Source organism: Neophocaena asiaeorientalis, unplaced genomic scaffold (genome assembly GCF_003031525.2).
Source record: "Neophocaena asiaeorientalis asiaeorientalis breed wild unplaced genomic scaffold, Neophocaena_asiaeorientalis_V1.1 scaffold173, whole genome shotgun sequence".
NCBI lineage: Eukaryota > Metazoa > Chordata > Mammalia > Artiodactyla > Phocoenidae > Neophocaena > Neophocaena asiaeorientalis.
The window spans coordinates 214,482-224,721 of record NW_020174289.1 but is presented as its reverse complement, the minus strand read 5'-3'; positions in this window follow the sequence as shown (position 1 = coordinate 224,721).

Genomic DNA, 10,240 nt, shown 5'->3' with positions numbered 1-10,240 from the left:
ATTTTCATTTTGGATGATCTGTTCATTGGTGTAAGTGAGGCGTTAAATTCCCCCACTATTATTGTGTTACTGTCGATTTCCTCTTTTATAGCTGTTAGCAGTTCTCTTATGTATTGAGGTGCTCCTTTTGTGGTGGATATATATTTATTATTGTTTTATCTTTTTCTTGGATTGATCCCTTGATCATTATGTAGTGTCCTTCCTTGTCTCTTGTAACATTCTTTATTTTAAAGTCTATTTTATCTGATATCAGTATTGCTACTCCAGCTTTCTTTGATTTCCATTTGCATGGAATATCTTTTTCCATCCCCTCACTTTCAGTCTGTATGTGTCCCTACGTCTGAAGTGGGTCTCTTGTAGACAACATATATATGGGTCTTTTTTTGTATCCATTCAGCAAGCCTGTGTCTTTTGGTGGAGCATTTAATCCATTCATGTTTAAGGTAATTGTCGATATGTATGTTCCTATGACCATTTTCTTAATTGTTTTGGGTTTGTGGTTGTAGCTCCTTTTCTTCTCCTGTGTTTCCCACTTAGAGAAGTTTCTTTAGCATTTGTTGTAGAGCTATTTTGGTGGTGCTGAATTCTTTTAGCTTTTGCTTGTCTGTATGACGAATCTGAATGAGATCCTTGCCAGGTAGAGTAATCTTGGTTGTAGGTTCTTCCCTTTCATCACTTTAAGTATATCATGCCACTCCCTTCTGGCTTATACAGTTTCTGCTGAGAAATCAGCTGTTAACCTTATGGGAGTTCTCCTATATGTTATTTGTCATATTTCCCTTGCTGCTTTCAATAATTTTTCTTTGTCTCTAATGTTTGCCAATTTGATTACTATGTGTCTTGGCATGTTTCTCCTTGGGTTTATCCTGTGTAGGATTCCTTGCCCTTCCTGGACTAGGGTGGCTATTTCCTTTCCCATGTTAGGGAAGTTTTCAACTATAATCTCTTCAAATATTTTCTCGGATCCTCTCTCTCTCTCTCTTCTCCTTCTGGTATCCGTATAATGTGAATTTTGTTGCGTTTCATGTTGTCCCAGAAGTCTCGTAAGCTCTCTTCATTTCTTTTAATTCATTTTTCTTTAATATGTTCCATAGCAGTGAATTCCACCATTCTGTCTTCCAGGTCAGTTATCCGTTCTTCTGCCTCAGTTATCCTGCTATTTATTCCTTCTAATGTATTTTTCATTTCAGTTATTGTATTGTTCATCTCTGTTTGTTTGTTCTTTAATTCTTCTAGGTCTTTGTTAAACATTTCTTGCATCTTCTCGATCTTTGCCTCCATTCTTTTCCTGAGGTCCTGGATCATCTTCACTATCATTATTCTGAATTCTTTTTCTGGAAGGTTGCCTATCTCCACTTCATTCAGTTGTTTTTCTGGGGTTTTATCTTGTTCCTTCATCTGTTACATCGTCCTCTGCCTTTTCACCTTGTCTGTCTTTCTGTGAATGTGGTTTTTGTTCCACAGGCTGCAGGATTGTAGTTCTTCTTGCTTCTGCTTTCTCCCATCTGGTGGATGAGGCTATCTAAGAGGCTTGATGGGAGGGACTGGTGGTGGGTGGGGCTGACTGTTGCTTTGGTGGGCAGAGCTTAGTAAAACTTTAATCTTCTTGACTGCTGATGCTTGGGGCTGTGTTCCCTCCCTGTTGGTTGTTTGGCCTGAGACAACCCAACACTGGAGTCTACCTCAGCTCTTTGGTGGGGCTAATGACAGATCCTGGGAGAGCTCGTGCCAAGAAGTACTTCCCAGAACTTCTGCTGCCAGTTTCCTTGTCCCCACAGTGAGCCACAGCCAGCCCCCACCTCTGCAGGAGACCCTCCAACACTAGCAGGTAGGTCTGGTTCAGTCTCCCCTGGGGTCACTGCTCCTTCCCCCGGGTCCTGATGCACACACTACTTTGTGTGTGCCCTCCAAGAGTGGAGTCTCTGTTTCCCCCAGTCCTGTTGAAGTCCTGCAATCAAATCCCACTAGGCTTCAAAGTCTGATTCTCTAGGAATTCCTCCTCCCATTGCCAGACCCCCAGGTTGGGAAGCCTGACATGGGGTTCAGAACCTTCACTCCAGTGTGTGGACTTTTGTGGTATAAGTGCTGTCCAGCCTGTGCGTCACCCCCCAGCAGTTATGGGATTTGATTTTACTGTGATTATGCCACTACTACCATCTCATTGTGGCTTCTCCTTTGTCTTTGGATGTGGGTTATCTTTCTTGGTGAGTTCCAGTGTCTTCCTGTCGATGATTGTCCAGCAGGTAGTTGTGATTCTGGTGTTCTCACAAGAGGGAGTGAGAGCACGTCCTTCTACTCTGCCATCTTGAACCAATCTCAAGGCTTGATAAACTCTTGAACAAGATTCACAGCACTTCCGAGTTGTTGAACATATTGATATGCCAGGAGGGTGGTATACTTTGACTCCATAGGGACAGATGTTCCTGTGCTTGGGACACTTCTGAACCTTGCCCTATGTACCTCTTCAACTGATTGTTCATTTGTATCTTTTATAATAAATTGCAACCATAAGTGTAGTTCCTTCTTGAGTTCCATGAATCATTCTAGAGAATTATCAAACCTGAGAGAGGGTCATGGGAACTCCTGAATTTGTGATCAGTCAGGCGAAGTGCAGTTAATCTGGAGACCCCATTTGTGGCTGGCATGTGAAGTAGGGGCAGTCTAATGGGACTGAATACTTAACTTATGGGATCTGTGCTAGCTCTAGCCAGTTAGTATAAGAATTGAATTGAATTTTAAGACACCCAGCTGGTATCAGAGGATTGGAGAACTGGGAATTGTTGTTGGGGAAACAACACCCAGCTTAAACTAGAGGTCTAGTTTGGGGTATTACCATTTGTCCTCTACAGGGAGATAAGAGAAATTTTATTGTCCTTCGGGTCAGAGCAATTCATTGGACAAATGGTTACAGATCTGCTCCTCATGGTATGTGAAAAGCAAAGTATTTCTAGGGAAAGCGAACACCAACATTCTTTGTCTTTATACCATATATATCTCTGTATCTCAGGAGGCCAGGGCTTTTTACAGGAGCACTGAGAAATCCAGGAAGATTTATTTTCCTACACCTCAGAACTCTGTATGTGTACTTCGATTAGTACATCCTGCCTCCATCCCTTCTCCCCCTATCCTGTCTTGACCTGGTTAATTTCAGCCAAAACTTCATATCTCAGATTACACATCACTTCTTCTGGAAAGTTTCTTGACCTTCCCACTCCAAGTTTGACAAGAATGCTCCTCCTGAGTGCTTGCATATATAGGCCCTGGGCCTATATAGCACAGCACTGTCATATAGTATCAAATTCTGTCTGTTGTCCCTCTAGTCTGTGTACCCTTGAAAATAGGATATTTTCTCCTTAATATACCCTGTGCTAAGTAGAGTGCTTTCATAAAATAAGAATTCAATAAATATTTTGTTAAATTATTTAGTCTCAGACTTTAAGGAGTTTACAATCAAAATGACAAAAACATACAAATTAGTATAATACAAAGAAAATTATGTAAATTCTGTAAAACAAATAAAGCTGTATTTGCGTTTATGGAGAGAGAAAAATCTTCCATAGTTGAAGTAATAGGGAGAGTAAAGGGACAAAGTAGGTGATTAAATAGTTAATCCCACTAGGGGATCATAAGTAGAAAAAATATGGGACACCCCTGTAAGTTAATGATTACTCAAGAAAGCAGGATTGGGACTTCCCTGGTGGCACAGTGGTTAAGAATCCACCTACAGAGCAGAACCAAGAAGAACTACAATCCTTCAGCCTATGGAACAAAAACCACATTCACAGAAAGATAGACAAGATGAAAAGGCACAGGGCTATGTACCAGATGAAGAAAAAGAGATAAAACCCCAGGAAAACAACTAAATGAAGTGGAGATAGGCAACCTTCCAGAAAAAGGATTCAGAATAATGATAATGAAGATGATCCAGGACCTCGGGAAAAGAATGGAGGCAAAGATTGAGGAGATGCAAGAAATGTTTAACAAAGACCTAGAAGAATTAAAGAACAAACACCTAGAAGATTAAAGGACAAACAAACAGAGATGAACAATACAATAACTGAAATGAAAAATACACTAGAAGGAATCAATAGCAGAATAACTGAGGCAGAAGAACGGATAAGTGACCTGGAAGACAGAATGGTGTAATTCACTGCCACAGAAAAGAATAAAGAAAAAAGAATAAAAAGAAATGAAGACAGCCTAACAGACCTCTGGGACAATAGTAAACACAACATTTACACCTAGGGACACATACAGACAGAAAGCGAGGGGATGGAAAAAGATATTCCATGCAAATGAAAATCAAAAGAAAGCTGGAATAGCCATACTCATATCAGATAAAATAGACTTTAAAATAAAGAATGTTACAAGAGACAAGGAAGGACACTACATAATGATCAAGGGATCAATCCAAGAAGAAGATATAACAATTATAAATATATATGCACCCAACATAGGAGCACCTCAATACATAAGGCAACTGCTAACAGCTATAAAAGAGGAAATCAACAGTAAGACAATAATAGTGTGGGACTTTAACACCTCACTTACACCAATGGACAGATCGTCCAAACAGAAAATTAATAAGGAAACACAAACTTTAAATGACACAACAGACTGGATAGATTTAATTGATATTTATAGGACATTCCATCCAAAAACAGAAGATTACGCTTTCTTCTCAAGTGTGCATGGAATATTCTCCAGGATAGATCATATCTTGGGTCACAAATCAAGCCTCAGTAAACTTAAGAAAATTGAAATCATATCAAGCATCTTTTGTGACCACAACGCTATGAGACTAGAAATGATTTACAGGGAAAAAATGTAAAAACCACAAACACATGGAGACTAAACAATGTGTTACTAAATAACCAAGACATCACTGAAGAAATCAAAGAGGAAATCAGAAAATACCCAGAGACAAATTATGATGAAAACACGATGATCCAAAACGTATGGGATGCAGCAAAAACACTACCTAGGAATAAACCTACCTAGGGAGACAAAAGATCTGTATGCAGAAAACTATAAGACACATATGAAAGAAATTAAAGATGATACCAACAGATGGAGAGATATACCATTTTCCTGGATTAGAAGAATCAATATTGTGAGAATGACTATACAACCCAAGCAATCTACAGATTCAGTGCAATTCCTATCAAACTACCAATGACATTTTTTATAGAACTAGAACAAAATATCTTAAAATTTGTATGGAGACTCAAATGACCCTGAATAGCAAAGCAGTCTCGAGGGACAAAACCGAGCTGGAGGAATCAGACTCCTTGACTTCAGACTATACTACAAAGCTACAGTAATCAAGACAACATGATATTGGCACAAAAACAGAAATATAGATCAATGGAACAGGATAGAAAGCCAAGAGATAAACCCATGCACCTATGGTCAACTAATCTATGACAAAGGAGGCAAGGATATACAATGAAGAAAAGACAGTCTCTTCAATAAGTGGTCATGGGAAAACTGGACAGCTACATGTAAAGCAATGAAATTAGAACACTCCTTAACACCATACACAGCAATAAACTCAAAATGGATTAGAGACCTAAATGTAAGACTGGATGCTATAAAACTCTTAGAGGAAAACATAGGAACAACACTCTTTGACATAAATTACAGCAAGATCTTTTTTGATCTACCTCTTAGAGTAACTGAAAAACAAAAATAAACAGATGGGACTTAAAGAAACTTAAAACTTTTGCAAAGCAAAGGAAACTACAAACAAGACCAAAAGACAACCTCTGCATGGGAGAAAATATTTGCAAATGAATCAATGGACAAAGGATTAATCTCCAAAATATATAAACAGTTCATGCGGTACAATTTGAAAAAAACAAACAACCCAATCCAAAAATGGCCAGAAGACCTAAATAGCCATTTCTCCGAAGAAGACATACAGATGGCCAAGAAGCACATGAAAAGCTGCTCAACATCACTAATTATTAGAGAAATGCAAATCAAAACTACAATGAGGTATCACCTCACACCAGTTAGAATGGCCATCATCAAAAAATCTACAAACAATAAATGCTGGAGAGGGTGCGGAGAAAAGGAAACCCTCTTGCACTGTTGGTGGGAATGTAAATTGATACAGCCACTATGGAGAACATTATGGAGGTTCGTTAAAAAACTAAAAATAGAATTACCTATGACCCAGCAATCCCACTACTGGGCATATACTCAGAGAAAATCATAATTCAAAAAGACACATGCAGCCAGTGTTCATTGCAGCACTATTTACAATAGCCAGGTCATGGAAGCAACCTAAATGCCCAGCGACAGAGGAATGGATAAAGAAGATGTGGTACATATGTACAATGGAATATTACTCAGCCATAAAAAGGAACCAAATTGAGTCATGTGTAGAGACGTGAATGGATCCAGAGACTGTCAAACAGACTGAAGTAAGTCAGAAAGAGAAAAACAAATATCGTATATTAACGCATATATGTGGAATCTAGAAAAATGGTACAGATGAACCAGTTTACAGGGCAGAAATGAGACACAGACATAGAGAACAAATGTATGGACACCAAGGGGGCAAAGTGGCAGGGGGTGGCGGTATTGGGATGAATTGGGAGATTGGGGTTGACTAATATACACTAACATGTATAAAATGGATAGCTAATAAGAATCTGCTGTATAAAAAAATAAACAGAATAAAATTGAAAAATAAAAAATAAAAATAATAAAATTTAAAAAAAGAATCTGCCTGCCAATGCAGGGGACACGGGTTCGAGCCCTGTTCCAGAAAGATCCCACATGCCCCAGAGCAACTAAGCCCATGTGCCACAACTACTGAGCCTGGTCTCTAGAGCCCACGAAGCACAAATACTGAGCCCGCATGCCCCAGCTACTGAAGCCTGCACACCTAGAGCCCGTTCTCCACAATTACAGAAGCCACTGCAATGAGAAGCCCGCACACCACAATGAAGAGTAGCCCCCACTCGCCCACGCGTAGCAACAAAGACCCAATGCAGCCATAAATAAATAAATAAATAAATAAATTTATTTAAAAACAAACAAAAAAAAGAAAGCAGGTTTGCTTAACCACAAAACCAAGCAGGCTTGCTTAGCAACAAAACCAGGCAACAGAAGCATAAGACATGCCCTGAAACAATAAAACAATGGTGGAATGAGACCCACATCCTGCCCAGTGAGCTCAGTAAGTTAATGATCCCTAGGACATGCTCTCTGCACACATAAAAAACAATAATTTATAGAAAGGTGCTCATTGTACGGAGACCTAAAATACTTTTTTACAGTCCTGGCTTGACGATGTAGGGACAAAAATACTCCCCTGCCCAACCTGGAGGAGGAGCTGATGATGGAAGCATGACGTCTACTCAAAAATGAAGAACAGGGCTTCCCTGGTGGCACAGTGGTTGAGAGTCCGCCTGCCAATGCAGGGGACACGGGTTCGTGCTCCGGTCCGGGAAGATCCCACATGCCGCGGAGCGGCTGGGCCCGTGAGCCATGGCCGTTGAGACTGTGTGTCCGGAGCCTGTGCTCCACAACAGTGAGAGGCCCGCGTAGCACCAAAAAAAAAAAAAAAAAAAAAAAGGAGAAGAAGAAAGTGGTCTTTTCCCCCTCCCCACTTTTCCTTTGATTATAAAACTGCGGCCCACTAAGTTCTCGGGGTGTGGCACCCTCTCGCCCGCCCGCTTGTAAGCCTCACAAGCATCCTATTCTAATAAATCACTTATCTCTCACTTTGCCTCTTGCTGAATTCTTTCTGCATTGAGACATCAAGGACTGGGCTCTTCAGAGCCCCCTGATACCACATCTATCAGTTTCAGGAGGACTGTCTACAATTCCAAAAGTCATGGCAGTGGTTATGGGCAGATGCTGTTCTCATTTAAGTTTCAGGGTAGAGAGTATGCTCGAACAAAATAACAGACTCAGAAACTCAGCCTTCATCTGCATCTCCCCACAAAATCCAGCTCCAAGGCTCTTTTCCCCACCAAGCACAAAAAGCACTCTGATGGCAAGTCTGATGATTGCTCTACAGTAATGAGCCCACCAACGGAGCTAGAAGAGGCCCAGCTCCAGAGGCCCAGCTCCCAGCTAGAAGAGGCACTCCCATTGAGGGTGACAATGGCAGGACAAGGTCTAGGACTAGTACTTCTGCATCAAGCTGCAGAGCAAGGTCTGGCTACTCTGGAAGTTCACATTTTCTCTGTGTCTCCCCTGAGTTCCATTCATCAGAGATAGGACCACATACACTATTCTTATTCCTCATTTAAATCTCCTTAAAATGATGAAAAGCTAAGGAAAAGGTGGGATATTTCCCTCAAATCTATAGAAATACACACTGACAGGCTTCTAAGAAGTATAACTAAGCATCACATCACATAGATAATTTCTACTTTGGGGACAATTTAAGTGCTTGATATGCCTACATAAACACATTGTTCCAAAGGCCAAGGCAATGTCTACTGAATTTAAGTCTGAGATGTCTTTGTTGAGTTTGAGAATCCAGATGAAAAGACATCGAAACTGTTAAAAGGTAAACTGAGGCATATTAAAAATTTTAAGAGTTTATTTGAACATTTATCTATTCAAACGGTCCAGAACCAAACTGGAAATGGTTAGGAACACACCTTGGACAGGAGCCAGGTAAAAGATATATGAAGAAAGTGTGAAGCAAAGTAAAATAAATAACTTTATTGGCTATAGCTTAAAGCCTAGTTGGCTATTTGTGACTAGTTATCCTTAGCACTCTGATTTCCTAACCTTGAGGCAGTTACAAACTTAGATTTGGGTTTGCTTATTTAGGCTGCCACAGCATAGAATCACATCAGTCTAACGTTCTCCTCATTTAATTAATTTAACAAACATATGGAGGAGGATGGCTGTGTGATCAGGAGGCCCCCTCCAACAATGCTGACCCTTGGCCTAAACCTCTTACCTGTCCCCCAGCCACACAAGACACCCTATGAAGACCCGTATCCCCAAAGAGTACTCTTATCCTAGGGCCAATGCAGCCTCAGGAGCTCTTTATAGTCCTCCCTTGAATCAGGGTTGCAAGAACTCCTGCCTCTCTGTAGCATATCCCAACCAGAAAAATACTGTAATGCTTATAACTGGGGGAGGATAGGTAGGAAAAGTCAATGCCAGAAGGCTGGATCAGCAAGGGCTGCCACTTTAGAACTTTCCTCATCCCCAGAGGCAGGCATACAAATCTTTAACTGAAGTGCTTATCTGATGTGAGTCTATTTGTTTTGGCTGCAGAAGAGTGGTGTCTCTGGGTTACTGCTTATCACTGCCCTCCACTTCTGTGTCCTTAAAAGTGAGCTCATCTGTTTCCAACTTCTGAAAGAGTAAGTTGCAAAGTCAGCTGGAACAAGTAAGCTTCAGGATGCTACTGCTCTGTCTTGTCCTTGGAGCATGTCTTTTATTTTCACATAAAATATCCTGAGCTGAGTCTAGGGACCTGATTGAAAACATCTGCCTGTTAGTCTGTATGTTACTTTAAGAAAGGGAAGTTTATGCAGGTAAAGTTTCTATTAGGACTAGAATTGCTATACCTTTAAGTCCCCTTCTGACTCCTATATACATATACATATGTATGTATATATAACATTTATATATGGAATATATATTTATGAATATTTGTATATTTATATAATATTGCCATATAAGAAAAATATTTACTTTTTGTCTCTAGTTCCTGGCACAAAGTTCCTAAAACCCTTGGAATTTCCTGAGTGGTGTCTTTTCTCATTCATAATGAGCCCCCTTTGAATGCACCAGAGTTTATACTAATGAGGGGACTTTTGTAAAGTCCCAAAGAATGGGGGCTGGTTGCCAGAGGAACCAACCACCTGATTAGTGGGTTGGAACTTTTAGCCCCACTCAGATCTCCAGGGAGGGGAGAAGGACTAGAGATTGAGTTCAATCACCAATGGCCAATGATTTCATACATCATGCCTATGTAATAAGACCTCCATAAAACCCCAAAAGGACAGGGTTCAGAGAGCTTCAGGGTTGGGAAATAAGTGGAGGTGAGGGGAGAGTGGTGCATGTATAGAAAAGGCATGGAAGCTCTGTGCTCTTTCCCACATACCTTGCCCTATTTATCTGCTCAATCTGGCTGTTCCTGAGTTATGTCCTTTTATAAAAAAACTGATAATTAGGTAAGTGAAATGTTTTCCTAAGTTCTGATCTATAGCCAGTGTAGGGAAGCAAAAATTTGTCACCCCAAAATGTG